Genomic DNA, 8,334 nt, shown 5'->3' with positions numbered 1-8,334 from the left:
TAATTTCTTATCATTAGTTGAAGTTATTATTATCTTTTCCATAATATGCTTATCCTTAGTTGAATTTGTTGAATCTCTTCCATAATTGCTCCACCCTAATTGAAGTTTTATCCCTTATCATTGTTGACTTACCCTTAATTGGAGTCATTGATTCATGTTATCCCTCTTATCGTTGAATTGTACTTATGTGGAATCATTGCTACACAATATCTCTTCCTTGTTGAGTTATTGCTATGTTGTACCATTATTTCTGGTTGTGTCTTTCCTTATGAGCTCATTCTTCCGTCTCTTTGTGTCCTGGAGTTCATGAGTTGATTTACTTGTCCTATTCTTGTGTTATTGTCATTGTTGTTGCTGTATTCAGTGTTGTGGCTTGAGATTTCTACCGTGCGGTTGTTATTGTGGCACGAGGTTTCTGTCGTGCGGTTGTTATTGTGGCACGAGATTTCTGTTGTGCAGTTGTTATTGTGCACGAGGTTTCTACCGTGCAGTTGTTATTGTGGCACGAGGTTTCTGTCGTGCAGTTGTTATTGTAGCACTAGGTTTCTGTTGTGCAGTTGTTATTGTGGCATGGGGTTTCTGTCGTGCGGTTGTTATTGTGGCACAAGGTTTCTGCCATGCGGTCATTATTGTGGTACTGGGTTTCTGCCGTGCGGTGGTTATTTTTTGCACGAGGTTTCTGCTGTGCCATTTTGATTCATTTTATAATTTGAGACTACGAGGCGGTACCTCGGGAGGGCTCTGTTATCATTTCCCCTTTTCTATGCACTTGTCTTCGATTGTTGTTTTCCTTAGCATACTATTAATTGTTCTCCCCGTGTTGCATTATGTGCTTAGTTCTATGTAGCTAATCTTGTTGTGTTGGTCGCTGCTTCAAACTTCGTTGCTGTCTTATTTACACTGTATATTCCGTGGTGAACGTTTCTTATGTGCCATTCATTGTCTTTGCTCTTATTTGTTGACTTGGATCGTGGTAGAAAACTTGCACAAGCATACACGAAGATTAATCACCCATATTAGTTTACGAAGATGAATCCTGATGTTGTTGACCATTTCATGTATCCTTGTCTACTTGCCTTCTAGGTGAGAGTTGTTTCCTATGGCACGGGAGTCGTCCTTGCGGTTATGAATTGAAATGTGGGCACAAGATGACAAGTGATTAGGGTTCAAGAATTGGGACCCGTGAGCTGTGATTATGAGGTTCGGTACCTCGTGGAAATGGTTGAACATATCTTATGTGAAAGCGGTTGTTCTTATTGAGTTGTTCTTGGTTTTCCCTTTACTTGATTTTTCCCCTGACTTAGACTGTGATCAGTTACTCTATAGCATTATTACTTGACTTCTTCTAGTTGCCTATTGTTGTTACTAGTGTACCATTGCAAGTATTGTTTTGTATTCATTCTCCTGTCTAGCTTTATATTAATATTATTCTCTGTTGGTTCATCTACATACTTGTTCAAGTTGTTTAGTCCATTAGGTGTCTTGACTGTCCCTCATCACTACTCCACTGAGGTTAGTCTTGATACTTACTGGGTACTGTTGTGGTGTACTTATACTACGCTTTTGCACATTTTCATGCAGATCCAGGTGCCACGGCTGTTGTTGATTATTAGATGGCTGGTCGAGCTGTGGAGACTCAAAGTAAATATGACGTCGCGTTCGCAGGCCTTGGAGTCACCTTCTGATTTCATTTTTGTACTATTTGATTTCCATTCCAAACAGTTATACTTAAGGATTTTCTTAGCGAACTCAATAGAGCTTATGACTTGTACTACTGATTTTGAGAATTTTAAGTTATGTATAAAGGTTTCGATTTCATATTTAGTAGTTAATAGTGAAATTTTTTTAATAATTCAGTAAGTGTTAAGCTTACCTAGTCTTAGAGACTAGGTGCCGTCATGACATCCCACGGAGGGAAATTGGGTCGTGACACACAAGCATGTTCGTCTTTAACAATAGTTGCATACTCCTCCGACACAGTTGTTCATGTTTTCTTCCAAACAAAATATATTCAACAATAAGAATTTTTGTAAGCTTCAATGCATCTTCATCACTCTCACATACATGTTTTAAATTCACATCATCCTATTTAAATTCATTCTTTAACATATAATCTCGAATGTCCTTCAATGTCACACCCTTAGACTTCCCAAATAGCGATTCAGAATCTTACTATATCGTTTAATTATTTTTTCAACATTATGTGCAGTGATCCTCAAATCACTCATAATGTGAAATCTTCAAGGCTGAACGACACTTCACGACCAAAAATCTTAAAACTAATTGAATCTTGGTCATTAATGTATACGCGAGAAAGGATAAAAAAGTGAACCAACTTCATACTAAAATTATAATTATCCATAGCCACGATATACCGAAATGTACCATTACTCAGTTTCTCCCGTTGTGCAGGAATCAAGAAAGTTAAAATTAAATCCTTCAAATTGTGGTTCCCCTTTCAGTAAGCAGGGACATTAAATCAATATCAAAACTCATAAGATCTCTCCCCTAGTTTTTTAGGTACTGCAACAGGCATTGAAGGAGCTTTATGTGCTCTAGCTGCTTTAGGTACATTAGGATCTTTAGGTGCTTTGGATTTCTTAGATGCCATCCGTTGAAAAAAAAATAACTTCACTCACATTTCCTTTGAGATACCAAAAATTAACTGGTGGAAAAAAATATGAAATTATGATAATTCATTGCATAACTTAAGACACAAAAGGAATTCAAACAAAACTTCAGACCAAAAATAAAAAGAATCATCAAAATAACTTCAGAACATTTTGTTGTCCCTTCTTTCCATTGCTACCATCATATAATTATTCTTTCCATGTTTAGCTTAACATTGATATTTGTTCCTCTATTAGATTTACATTAATATTTTGCACAGGTTATTGTGTCTAGTAGGTGTCTTAACTTGAACCTCGTCACTACTCCACCGAGGTTAGTCTTGATACTTAGTGGGTAGCGCTATGGTGTACTCATGCTACGCTCCTGCATATTTTTGTGCAGATCCGGGTACCTCGGAGCGTGACAGACGTTACTTAGCTGTTGTGTTGTGTTGCGTAGACTTCAAGGTATACCTATCATTTGCATTCGCAGGCCTCAGAGTCACCTTCCGTTGTCTCTCATTGTTACTGTTTATTGTCATTCTAAAACAATATTGTATTTAGTGATTTTCATTGCGCTCAGTAGAGCTTATGATTCTGTACTACTGATTTTGGGATTGTATGATTAAATACTCATTTCAGTGATGTTATGCCATTTACTAGTTATATGTGATAGTTAAAAGGTTTAAATATGTTAATAACTCGGGATGTGTTAAGCTTACCTAGTCCTAGAGACTAGGTGCCATCACGATCCTCAGGGTGGAATTTTGTGTGTGTATATATATATATATATATATATATATATATATATATATATATATATATACACACACACACACATTCATACACAAAAATATACAAATTTATACACTTTTACGGTTATCGAATATAAATAGTTTTGGTCGCGGGTAAATTTATACACTTTTACATTTTAAAAGGGATTGTTGCTTAATAAAAATGTAAAAATTGCATCGGGCGCCCTATTTGGTAGCCCCTTTTTAACTTGTACCCACTTTGTACCCAGATTTTTGTTAAAAGCATTTTAAAATGATGATTTTTTCCTTCTTCAATAAAAGACATTTCTCTCCAAGTATACGACTTATTCTCTCTCTCTCTCTCTCTCTCTCTCTCTCTCTCTCTCTCTCTCTCTCTCTCTCTCTATCCTTAAGATATATGACCTCAGGTATTTGGTTCTTCACTGAAATCAAACGTTTTTAGTCATTGCTTTCTGCTTATTTTTGTAACTGTTTCTTCTCCAACAATATTAAGTATAATCACATATACAATTTTAATGATTGCTTTTGTTCAGTGATTCATCGATTTTTAACTGTGTTTACGATGTGTATGAGGTTTTTATTTACGAGTAGTTTTATGATTTAATTTTTGGGTTTTTTTGTTGTTGATAGTAGTCTTAGTTTAGTCGTTTTCCTTTTTGATTAGTGCTAACATAGTTTTCTAGGTTTTACTTTTATTAGTGCATTAGTTTTGTAGGTTTTACTATTACGATTAGTGTTTTTAGGTTTTTTGAAAATCTGTTTGTGTTTTTGATGAAAATTCTATATATTCTTTAGTGATTTTTGGAGACATTGAAATCTTCAAGAAATTGTGACTCAAATAGATGATACCAGTAAAGTCTAAAGTTTAGAATACTTCAAGCATAACTTAGGTCATTAAAGTCTGTAATTAGAAGGTTTTAAAACATAAATTAGGCCATAATGTTCTGAAGTTATTTTTAGGATTTTTCGATTTTTGGTCTGAAGTTATGTTTTGATTCCTTTTGTGTCTTAAGTTATGCCATGAATTATTCTTAACTTAAGACTTTTTCCCACTTCTTAACTTAAAGTTTGAAGTTAGAAGGCTTTAAAATATAACTTAGGCCAAAATGTTCTGAAGTGTTTTTTAATGATTCTTTAATTTTGGTCTGAATATCATGACCCCAGTTACCCTCTGTAGGATGTTCTCATGGCACCTAGTCTTTAAGACTAGGTAAGACAAACACTTACTAAATTAATGGCAAAATTCAACCAACAACTATTAAATATGAAATAGAAATTTCTATATAAAGCCAACAATCCCAAACCCTATAGTACAAGTCATAAGCTCTGCTGATTTCACTAGAAAATCTCTAAATATAACTGTTCCGGAATAGAAATAAACTGTACAGAAATAACTTCGGAAGGTAACTCTAAGGTCTGCGAATGCGACGACAGTATACCTTGATGTCTCTACAGCAATAACTAATCCGCTATCTAACAATCAACAGACTCTGAAGTACCTGGATCTACACAAAAATGTGTAGAAGTGTAGTATAAGTACACCATGGTAGGTACCCAGTAAGTATCAAGACTAACCTCGGTGGAGTGGTGACGAGGTACAAGTCAAGAAATTCACTAGACAAAATAACATGTGTAGTATAAAAGTATAAAACTAATAATGGAAAGCGGAAATCAGTAAATGGCAACAAGAACCAACAAGTGATATAAATAGTAAAGCAATAGGAACGTCGTGAAGTATCATTAAAACCAAATAAGGAACACAAAGGACAATCAATTAATCAACAAACTTAATGGAAAAGTAACTCAATAGGGAACAACACCCTTTAAACACAACTTCAATTAGAATAGATTAAGGACTCTCGATAACCTCAATTCCAATTAGTTGTTTAATGATAACCTCGATAGTGAAATTACTTCCATGAAATGGCAAAGTTCGGACTCTAGTGTATGAATTAGGCTAACAATGAAGGAGATGGCACGAACTAGTACTACGTCTAATTGTATGAGAACAGCCTGGCAACAAAAGGATATCATGTGACGAGAATTTCAACTAAGAGTAGCTCCACAATAAAAGAAATCACATAGTGATAAAAGTGATAACAAATCCAAATAAAGCATATAAGAGCAAACTTGACAAGTAAAAAATGTGACATATAGCGACAGCTTCAAATAAAGCATGTGATGTAAACATGACGAATAAAATATATAACATGTGCTAACAATTCCAAATAAGTAAATAAAAGATGCCTAAGAGTCTAGACCGGTCAACTTCCACATATAAGCCTGAGTACGTACTCGTCACCTCACATACACTGCTTTCACATGACACAAATAGCACAAACGACTTAGACCCTAAGGGGTAGTTCCCCCCCACAAAGTTAGGCAAGCTACTTACCTCAAAGAAGCTAGACCGATACTCTAAAATGACCTTCTCGTGTGAAACAACCTCTGGATGGCTCAAATCTTGCCAAAATAACTTAATATTATAAATAAAAACTATAGAAAACAATTCTGGATAATAAAGCTTCGATCTTTAATGAAAACAAAAACGTCAACCCCAAGCCCGCACCGTGGAACCCGATAAAATTCATAAAATCTGAACACCCATTTCGATACTTAGTCCAATCATACCAAATTTATCCAATTCCGACATCAATTCGTCCTTCAAATCATCATTTTACATTTTTGAAAGGTTTCACAAAATTCTCATTTTTCCCCAACTCAATCCACTAATTTAATGATAAAAACAACGATGGAATCATGAAATAAAATCGAATCCTGGGAAAGAACACTTACCCCAATCCAACACGTGAAGAACCCCTAAAATATCACTCAAATCCGAGGTCTACAACTCAAGATATGATAAAAATGGCCAAATCCTGCAAAATAGAGTTCTTATATTCTGCCCAGACATTAGCACATCATGCTCGCGGAAATACACATGCAATCGTGAGGAGGAAACAATAACTCCCCAAAAAAATACACTACACGGTCGCGTAAACAACAGTGTGATCACGAAGGCAAGTGAACCAAAGAAGCACGAACGCGCAATACCTTCCACGAACGTGTAAGCCAACGAGCTTGACTCATTCCACAGCACTACGCGATTGCGATCTCCATGGCGCGAACGCGACTTACAAACAACTCAAGCATCGTGAACGCGGAAACAACTATGCGAACTCGAGGAAAACCATGCCCATCTCCCACAACACATCGCGATCGCGACAACATACACACGATAACATAGAGTACCTAATGCATCAGAAAACCAGCAACTCTAAAATATGACGAAATGGCCTGAAGCCCATCTGAAACACACCCGGGACCCTCGGGAACCTGTCCGAATTTACCAACAAGTTCCATAACATAACGCGGACCTGTTTGAGGCATCAAATCACATCAAACACATCAAAACAATGAATCGCGCCTCAAATCAAATTTAATGAACTTATGAACTTTCAACTTCTACAACTCTCACCGAATCATATCAAATCAACCTGGAATGACGTCAAATTTTGCAAGCAAGTTCCAAATGACACAACAGAGCTATACCAACTCCCGAAATCGAAATTAGAACCCGATATCAACAAAGTCAACTCCCGGTCAAACCTCGTAACCTTCAAAGCCTTCAACTTTTCAATTTTTGCCAAAATGCATCAAATTCCTACGAACCTCCAAATCCAAATTCGGACATACACCTGATTCCAAAATCACTATACGAAGCTATTGGAGTCATCAAAAAATTATTTTGGGGTCGTCTACACAAACGTCAAACTCCATTCAACTATTTTTACTCAAGCTTCTAAAACAAGAATCATCCTTCCAAATCAATCCTTAATCATCCGAACTCGACCATACACACAATTTATGATACATAATACGAAACTACTCGAGAATATAAGCCACCAAACGGGACGCTAATTCTCAAACCGACTGGTCAGGTCGTTACACTGAAGTGATAAGTGTGTAAAGCATAACTTAAGAAACAAGGAGTAAACAGGTGATAATACAGCAAGTAATCAGAACACTGTTAAAGTACCAGTAAAACCAATTAAGGAAAACAAATAACAACCAAATAATCAATTGTTCTATCACATGTTTTAGTCAAGAATCACCCTGAGGTACCACACTTCATAATCACAAATCACGAGACCCAAGTCACGAATCATAATTGGATGCCATCTTGTGCCTACATAATCAATCACAACCGCACAAACAACATGTGTTCCATGGATGACTCACGTGCCAATACCCTTAATACTTGAGATCTGCACGAACAACTCATATCCGCATGAACAACTCACGTGCCAATAGTAATAATATCTAATATCCGCACGGATAACTCATGTGCCAATAGTAACAATATCTCATATCCGCACACACAATTCACGTGCCACCAGTCCAATCCACACACATAAGGCAGGTATACAAGAATAAATGTATATGATCAATGAACATCAAGAATTCGTACTCCTGGACTGATATAGGTGACCTGCTACGGTGTATGCTTGTGCAAGTGTACTATCACTGCTCAAGTTAACAGATAAAATCAGAGACACCAAGTAGCATATTGAAAACAACTCAATAAAACCAGTAATATGCATGACACACACAAGAAATTAACACCATCACACAAATATCATCAATAACAATGCCCCCAGGGCATCACAAATTATCCCCGACACAACCTCCTTGTCTCGTCGGGTTCGCAACAATAAAGTAAATGCCCACCTTGTCTCACCACACACACATCAATAATCATCCCACCGTGTCTCGTCGCATGCGCAAACCCGATATATATATATATTTAGCCTGCCTTGTCTTGCCGCTTGTGCAAATTTCAATAATAAGAATTGCATGGACAACTCACGTGAAAACACCCCGACAATACTCCCAACAATTTTACATGTGCCAAAAATACAACAACACAACAAACAACTCGCACCACA

Source organism: Nicotiana tabacum, chromosome 19, assembly GCF_000715075.1.
Source record: "Nicotiana tabacum cultivar K326 chromosome 19, ASM71507v2, whole genome shotgun sequence".
NCBI classification, from domain to species: Eukaryota; Viridiplantae; Streptophyta; class Magnoliopsida; order Solanales; family Solanaceae; genus Nicotiana; species Nicotiana tabacum.
This window is presented reverse-complemented; position numbering follows the sequence as displayed.